This window comes from Pelmatolapia mariae, linkage group LG3_W, assembly GCF_036321145.2.
Source record: "Pelmatolapia mariae isolate MD_Pm_ZW linkage group LG3_W, Pm_UMD_F_2, whole genome shotgun sequence".
Classification (NCBI taxonomy): Eukaryota; Metazoa; Chordata; class Actinopteri; order Cichliformes; family Cichlidae; genus Pelmatolapia; species Pelmatolapia mariae.
Window position 1 is genome coordinate 51,946,488 of NC_086229.1, and position 9,689 is coordinate 51,956,176.

A 9,689-nucleotide genomic window follows, 5' to 3' on the forward strand; every position below is an offset into this window, starting at 1 on the left:
GAACACTCACTAAAAGTTCTGACTACACATAGTGTGGTGGCTTATGTGAATTTGCAGGTTTTAATTATGACATCATTAGCACAACAGAGACTGAGTAAAGTTTTAGATGCTCGAAATCTGATACTTACACATGAAGGAATCAATATGGCAGATGTAATGGGATTAGGAGGACCTAATTATTGTACTAAGAAAGCAGAACTTGAAGGGAAAGTCAGGGAAGATTTAAAAACAGGACCTGTTGGGATTGGGGATTTAGAGATTTTTATTGCTATTATATAATGTGCCTTATGATGACTGCATTAATAACAGGTTCTACAGTATAATTTTAATAGTATTGAATATGTTTGTGATAACAGTGATGTCTCTATTTACAGGTTGAGTTTATTTCAGACACAATGCATAACTGTGCTTGTTTAGAGTTGATGTTCCGTCCAAAAGGGTTTTAAGCTTCACTGGTGAGAGTGTCCAGGTGATACATGTTGAGGGAAGATGAGAACATAGCAGGTTAATTGCATGCACGCTTACAAACACACATGATTTAAATATAGGCCAGGCCGAAGGCCTGGACTTTATGTAGCTTTTAAATTTACAGCTCCTAACTTGCAGGAATGGCGTGGAGTGTAATGAATGAATGCAAAACATGCTTACAGACACAAGCATGAAATGGATTTATTTTACAGGGTAAAGGTGGAACACATGTTGCTTTGTTTCTGCTTAGCAACTGCTGAGGTAAAAGGTGTTAAAGATAAATATGCAATAAGTGAACAGGAAATGTGTGAGGGTGAGCCGGGTGAAACAAAATGTTGTAGATAATGGAAACTTGTCTAACTGGCATTAACAGTAACTTTTGCATGTTATGTATATGCTTGAGGCCAAAAGAGGCGTAAATCCTGATAGAAAACTTTGAAGTGTGCTTTTTAGCGGAGATTTAGGCTGACATAGGGATGGTGTATATTTTACCCGGGGTGTTTTTAATAGAACTAAAAGCGTTGCTCACACACATAAAGAGTATTGAGATTAAGTAAAGTTAATATAATGGATAGAGCCCAGAACATGATATTGTCAACCGACTTTGAATAATTAAAGGAACATTAGATGAACAAAGTAGGTTAGTGAGGGGTAGCAGAGAGAGGCTGTTTGTTTTATCCCTTACAGGAGAAGATTTCCACTAGAGAGGGACCCAGAAAAGGAGCAGAGACCACTTAAGTATGAAGTGTTTTCAAGTGGGAGCTGGTGTTTTATTACTGGACCACCTAGAGGACATGAGGTGGTTGTCTGATTTGCTGAGTCAGGGGACGGCTAGAGAGGGTCAGAGCGAAGGAAGTGGACCTGGGAATGGTGGTTTCGGGGCCCATGATGCCATTAATGGAAGTAGAGGTGACAGAGTGGGTCGAGGAGTGACACAAGGAAATGGTGTGGTGATGTCTCTGGAGAGACATCAAGAGAGGGAATTGTAATATTTAAAGAAATTAGGTCACTGCTGAACTGTATATAACCATCATCCTTATCATTACATTAATTATCATTTCATCAAAGCATTTATTGAAGCTGTTGGCATTGTGTTATAATTAGTATTACAGGGGTTATCATAATCAAATATTAACATGTTTATTACAGGTGCAGTTATAACTACTTTAAAATGATTGAGTTAATATATATATATCATAACTCAGAGCCTGAGTATATTGTTACAGTAAAATAGTAGCTGAGCAAAGGCCTGAATGTATTCAGCTTCTTGTGGTATTGGAGTTTGCTTAGTTACAGGTGACGAAAGGATGTCCAGTCCATGGGGACCTCAAAGGCCTGAGATCTTTACCATATTTGGATGGATGGGGAACTTCTGTGTCTGCAGTTATCTCTTAAAATACATGGATGTTCTCTACATGCAAATTATGTGCTTGTAAACGCAAGAAGGGGCGTTACAATACCCTGATGTTATAAAAGCAATCTAGAGTGTATTTTGGGTAGAGATGTACAACTGATGTTTTGCAGTTTACACCTCTCCACGCTGCGTGCATTCATTAAAATCAATTGTTTGACCGACCTCTTCTGGACTATCATTGTTTTACTCTCGTCCTCAATTTCGAACCCGTAACACCTGTTAACACATGCCTGCTGACACATGATACACAGTAATACGTGTTTGAATACAACCTGAAACCTGTTAATGTTCTGATTTAACAGCAGATTTCTCCACATGCAGGACAGAGAAATTCCTGCCTCTGTCACACAAAAAGTGGAAAATATATTTGTTTGACATTTTAATCACAATAACAAAGAAATAAAATGTTGGTAGATCCACTTTTTACAATGAATCATCCATCAGTAAAGAGTGTTCAGTAGAAAAAGGCCAGTGAGTTTATGTAAATTCTGTATCTGCTGTAAGACACAGACATAAAAATGCATAAAAATGATTTTCATTTCTATCCATCATCTTGAACACTGGCTATAAATGTGTTCACTTCATTATTGTGTGATTTGGTTTCTTCACGTGTCTCCTTCACTGCAAATAAAGGACTGTTAGAGTGTGTGCTGCGTGTTTTTCTGAAGCATGACAATCCTTTCCAACAAGTATTTCCAGCTGTTTGTCTCCACTCTGCACTTTAGTCTTTCTTCCTGTGGTGTCTGTGTTTGTCCACCAGGTGTCTCCCTCAGCTCATTTTCTGTGTGTGAGTTTTCTTTCGGTCTCTGGTCATTTTAATGTTTGTTCAGTTGTGTGTAATTGTTTTTTTTTCACATATGAAGTCAAATCAAACACACTGAGCTCAACATGAACTTCCTGCTAACAGAATTTTAAATCAGTGCAAAGGCACTGTAGAAATGACCCCATGCACACACACCGCTGTCAGTTTGCTCAGTTTGGCAGCCGATTCTGTTGTTTTGGTGCTTTGCACGCTGGAAACAGTCACTCCAAGGCTGCTGCCACCCACTTGTCTTTCTGCTCCGCTGTCACTGAAAAAGCCAAGAAGATAGCAGTGCGATCTAACTTATCCCCCCTCCTCTGCAGCAGGCCAGGGAGCACACCTCCACTGCAGGCACCAAGAAGGAAAACTGCTTCAGCTATTCATTAAAACATGTTAGCAGTGTTGGGAAGGTTACTTTTAAAATGTATTCCATTACAGAATACTGAATACATGCCCCAAAATGTATTCTGTAACGTATTCCGTTACGTTACTCAATGAGGGTAACGTATTCTGAATACTTTGGATTACTTAATATATTATCATGCTGTTTACAACTACGTGAATGTACTATTGCTGTGATTTATTACTGTTACTGAAGGTCCGCGGCTCCGAACCGTAGTAAAGGGACATCTGGCTAATACGGTGGGTTCCGTGTCGGGCTGGTAGCCGAAAAATAGCTTTACTTTGTTGTCTGGGTCAACTTTGCTTGCCAGAGACAGAGAGGGGCGTTGAAAGGCTGCTCCAACGGAACTTATTGTTTCGGAGGAAAACACGAATACAGCGTACAGTCGAGTCTTAATAGCTTACTTACAACTGGGCTCGTCAGTCACTCTTCTTGGCTGCTGTGGTTATTATTATATTTACATGCTTCCAGCTCCCGTTTTTGCTCCGTAACAGCTCGGACTTTCCTTTCTCTCCCTCCCTCGCTCACAGACACATAACGTGTATGGCAGTCCATTCTCGCTGCAGCACGGACTACACTGCCCATGAGGCTACATTCTTTAGGGCCATGCCTGTAGCATTCTGCCTTTTAGCTTAGCACAACAACAACAACAACAAAAAAGCGCTCTCTCACCCAGGAAACACGCAGCGAGAGAGCGCGTCACCCTGTAACCATGGCAACCGTAACGCTGCCGCCTGGAATAACAGAACGTAGCTGTCAAACAAACCCAAACAGTCCTGACCCGCGACAATATGAAACAGGAAAGTACCGCCGTGTAATCCATTTATTTCACCAAAGTAACTGTATTCTGAATACCACCTTTTTAAACGGTAACTGTAACGGAATACAGTTACTCATATTTTGTATTCTAAATACGTAACGGCGGTACATGTATTCCGTTACTCCCCAACACTGCATGTTAGTAGTCCAAAATTAAACACATTTCAGTATGCCTTAAAGTTTATATTTTTTTTAAGATGTTGATTTGCGCCCCTTAGGTATGAGTCAGACACCCACTTTGCTTTTAAGATAAGGATTAAAACTTTGCTTTTTGATGAAGCTCGTAGTTAGGATCAGCTCACACTGAACCCTCCCTTAGTTATGCCACTGGGGCATTCCAGTAGCCTAATCTTCTTCTTTTTCTACACTCATCTCTCTTAAACACCTCTCTGCATTTAATCATTAGTCATTATTAATAACTGGCTCTTTTACACAATGTGTCTTTTGTCCTTTCATCCTTCCCTCACCCCCAAACAGTCATGGATGGTGGCTGCCCCTCCCTGGGCCTGGTTCTGCCAGGAGGTTTCTTCCTGTTAAAAGTGAGTTTTTCCTTCCCACTGTCACCAAGTGCTTGCTCATAGGGCTTTGTGTGATTGTTGGGGCAGGAAACATTGATTGATTAAGAATGACAATGACAGAACTGAGACTGAGAGCAGAGGAAAAGTGGATGTGATGTAGAGAACAGACCATCAGCCATGAATAGAGGCAGATGAGTGAATCCAAATCTTTATTACTGAATATACATTTAAAAAACAGAAGTTCATATTTACTGGCAGTTGTAATCCACAGCAACTCTTCAGTGGTATTTATTAAAGAAGGACTTTCTCTCAATCGCCCAATAATCGTTGAGTATTACAGGTTAGTGGTTTTTGCTCTTCCCCTTTTTTTTAACAATGAAAATGACAGGAGTGAATAAAGCAAGTAAAATATCTATTCTTGTCATTGAGATAAAACACAGTACTGACATTCTTGACAGGAGCTGCACGTCATGCTGTTATCTGACAGTTATGGAAGGAGTACAGAGGAATGTTAGCATCATATTTTTCTACATTAAATAGCTAGAGGAGAGAAAATTTTGAAATGTATGAAAATAAATAATGAATGCAGACTTTGAATACAATTGACTTTACAGCAGCTTTTAGTTTTACTTTAAACGATTAAAGTCAGAACTTTCAGTTTCTAATCTGCAGGTTTTACTATGACTGCTTTGGTCACAAGTCGTCCAAAAAATATTTTCTGCATATCTTTAACCTGTTGGACTCGTTTTCTATCAGTGTTGTTCCAGTAACTGTGTGTGTGTGAGACTGAGATAAACAAGATATTTTCAGATACAGTACAGCAAAACACTCCCATTTTAATTCAAATGAATCGTCAACACATTTCAGTGTTGTTTTAACAGTAACATCAGTGATGCGAGTTGCTCCTTAATGCTCAGATCTCCCTACTGTCCTTCTCTTTGTGTGCTTTGAACACCAGAGCCTGTCACCTTTGTTATAAAACCCATCCCTCCTAAAGGACTTTGTTAAGTGCTTTATACACTTAGTTACTTTATCTCTGTATTTAGAAATACAAAGTATATACACATGATTATAGGGTATGATTCTTTTATTCCTGCAACTTACTGAAAGTTTATAAGATGTGTGTTAACATTCGATACTATTTTTGTTGACTGCCATATTTGATTTCCTTTGTCTTTGGACTGCAAGTGTCCAGAGTCTGCTGCAGCTCAGCTGTGGTGTCTTTGAGGGCGAGGCGATATGAAAGAGGCTGATGATACACAATTCAGAAGTGTGTGACTGATAAGAAAGTTTAAAATAACTAGTTATCTATCCTTAATCTGTTTTTTAATTCATGTTGAAATAATGCGGTTATTAAAGTAGGATAATCGCTGTTTTCAGCTGTAAAACAAAAACACTCGAGCCCTTCACATAAAAAGTATACAGGGCAGTGTCTAAGGGTCAGCAAGAAAATATATTTGAAAGTAAATGTCAAGCAGAGTAACTCCGGTAAATATTTTATTCAGTTATATCAGATATGTGGTGCTTCTGGGTGGATATTAATACAATGTTTTATTTTATTTTAAAGCTGTTTCTCACTTGTTGTTTATTGTAGATGATAAATTAATATAATTTTTATTCTTCATCATGGTCTGTAATACAGCAATTTCCCTTGTGGGAACAATAAAGTAAAGTATTGATCTGTCTATCTATTAAATTCAGTAATATTTATATTGCACCAAATCATAGATCCTACAATAATATAGAGAAACCACAACAATTAGACAAACTTTTAAGAGTGAAAAACTCCCTTTTAACAGGACGATCAGGTTCATGGAGGGGCGGCAATCTGCCGTGATCAGTTGAAGGTGACAGCAGGAAAACAGGACAAAAACATGCTGTGGAAGAGAGCCACCGATGAATAATAACTAATAATTAAATGCGGTGAGTTAATGCACCACATTGTGGGAATCCCCCAGATATCTAGGCCCATTTCATCATAACTAAGGAAGGATTTAGGGTCAGTTGATCCGACCCTAACTATATATTTTACCAAAAAGAAAACTTTTTAAGCCTAATCTTAGAACTAGAGAGCATGTCCCAAATCCAAACTGGGAGCTGATTCCACAGAAGAGGTGGTGAAGGCTCTGCCTCCCATTTTACTTTTAAATATCCAAGGAACAATGAATAAACCAGCAGCCTGAGAGCTGCTCTAGGCTACATCCACACTAATGCATTTTCGTTTAAAAACGCATCGTTTTCTCTCCGTTTTGGCCTCCTGTCCACACTGAGACGGCGTTTTCTCCAAGGAAAAACACATCATTTTCCAAAACGCTCTCCAAAACGCATACTTTTGAAGACGGTGCGTTTGTGTCGCAGTGTGGACAGCAAAAACCGAGACTTTCTAAAACGATGATGCATGTTAGTCATGTGATGCAGTCATGTGACCAATTAAACTAAGATAGCAGAGGGCATTATACAGCAGTTGTTTTGTTTGCTCTCAGTTTTGACAGCCCTATTGAAAATCAATATCAGTCTGTACATGCTCCAGATAGCTTTTCTTCAAATTCTTTAACTCTCACTTGCTTTTGCTACTTCGCACTTTTGTGTTACTCGCAGCAACAACTCCTCATTGTTAGTCCATTTAAAAAAACTCTGTGCTTTTCCTCGACATTTTGCTGCAACGTTTCAAAGAGCCGGAAGGTAAATAAGTGGCAGACAGAAATGAGGCAGGCTGAATCTTCTTGTGTTTCACGCATGCACTGTACTGTAATGTAAGCTAGTGTGAACGCTGCATTTTATGTCAGCAAAAACAGCGTCTCAGTGTGGACGGGAGGCCAAAACGGAGAGAAAACGATCAGTTTTCAAATAAAAACACATTAGTGTGGACTTAGCCTGGGACTCTCGACCATCTGACTCTAGAACTGAAGAATCTTCTCAAATGAGAGGTGAAACGTCTTCAAGCAGCTTAAAGAAGTCCAGACGCTTTTCTTCCCAAACTCCTTAGACTACGAGGCCTTGATGACTGAGAACCTTCACAGACATAGAATAATCCTTTAATTGTCCCACAAGGGGAAATTTGGTTGTAACAGCAGCCAAAAAGACACATATACAAACAAACAGTACACGGGACACAGAACAGAAACATACACAATTTTTCTTACATATTTACATTAAGGACAATGGTTACTATAAACAGAGTACTGTACAGTTATTAAATTAAATATAAATAACTACAGATAAGAGGCAAACCAGGTTGTAGTGGGAATTGGTTAATTAACTTTTTGCAGTTACAGTGCTGATGTAAACATCTATGTTTGTTGGGAGCAGTTCTGATTGTACAGTCTGACAGCTGCAGGGAGGAAGGACCTGCGGAAACGCTCCTTCATGCATCTAGGATGCAGCAGTCTGTCACTGAAGGAGCTCTGCAGTTCAGCAACATTTACATGCATGGGGTGGGAGACTCTGTCCATCAGAGATGTTATTTTGGCCAGAGTCCTTCTGTCTCCCACCACCTGCACTGGGTCCAGGGCGCATCCCAGAACAGAGCTGGCCTTCCTGATGAGTTTATCCAACCTCTTCCTCTCAGCTGCAGATAAACCGCTGCTCCAACATACAACACTGTAAAAAATGACAGATGCCACCACAGAGTCATAGAAGGTCTTTAAAAGCGCTCCCTGTACTTCAAATGACCTCAGCCGCCTCAGCAGGTAGAGTCTGCTCTGACCCTTCCTGTAAAGAGCATCAGTGTTGTGGCTCCAGTCCAGTTTATTATTCAGGTGAACACCCAGGTACCTATACGAGTCCACTATCTCAATGTCCACTCCCTGGATGTTCACCGGTGTCAGTGTGGTGGGTCTGCATCTCCGGAAGTCCACCACCAGCTCCTTGGTTTTCCCGGCGTTGATCAGCAGGTGGTTCTGCTGACACCAGTCTACAAAGTCCAGAGTCCACTGTCTGTCCTCTGAGTCGTCCTCACCTGTGATGAGGCCGACTATGGCAGAGTCGCCAGAGAACTTCTGTAGGTGGTGGCGTGGGGAGATGATGAAGACGTCTGCAGTGTAGAGGGTGAAGAGGAACGGTGCCAGCACAGTTCCCTGTGGGGCCCCCGTACTGCAGACCAGTGTATCAGAGACACAGCCCTGTGACCTCACATACTGTGGATGTTCTGTGAGGTAGCCCAGTATCCACTGGGACATGTGGTGGTCCACTCCCGATAGCTCCAGCTTGTCTCTCAGAAGTCGTGGCTGGATGATGTTGAAAGCACTGGAGAAATCAAAGAACATGATCCTCACAGTGCTTCCAGGCTTCTCCAAGTGAGTCAGAGCTCGGTGCAGGAGGTAGATGATGGCGTCCTCCACCCCGATGCCAGGCTGGTAAGCAAACTGCAGCGGATCCAATGAAGACCTCACCAGGGGGCGCAGATGGTTTAGAACCAACCTCTCGAGGGTCTTCATCAGATGCAAAGTCAGGGCTACCGGCCTGTAGCGGCTGAGGTCCTTGGGATGGGAGGTCTTTGGTACCGGTACCACACAGGATGTCTTCCACAGCTGTGGTACTTTCCCCAGTGACAGGCTCAGGTTGAACAGATATTCTAGGATGCCACACAGTTCATCTGCGCAGCATCTTAGGAGCCTGGAGCTGACGCCATCTGGACCTGCAGCCTTCCGCACCTTGATCTTGCGAAGCTCATTCCTCACTTGAAGTGCTGAGATAGAAAGAGTGGATTTTGGGGGAGGGGGGTGTATGTTGGAGTCCACAGAAGCCAGGGGTGGGTGTAATGACTGGGAGCTGGGAGGTGTGAAGTCCTGAGATGAAGGACAGGCAGTCCCTGAAGATGAAGGAGATTGCAGCAGGGGGGACGATGCTGTGGGAGGGGTGGGTGGTTGATCAAACCTATTAAAATATTTATTTAGGTCTCTCAGCTCCCCAAGTCTCCTGCAGCCACCCCAAGACAAGTCTCCTGCAGCCTGGGGGGTTGGTTTTTGTCCTGAGATTGTCTTCAGGCTGTTCCAAACCCCTCTGATGTTGTCCTGTTGCAGCTGCTCTTCCATCTTCCTCCTGTAGTTTTCCTTTCCTTATCTTCCATTTCAGCTTCTTCTGGACAACTCTCAGCTCCTGTTTGTCTCCAGATCTAAAGACTCTCTTCTTCTCCTTGAGGAGAGCCTTAATTTCAGGATTTATCCAAGGCTTGTTGTTAGAAAAACACTGTACCTTTTTGATGGGTACGGTGTTGTCCACACAGAAGTTCATGTAATCCGTAATGCAGTCTGTGATGCTGTTGAG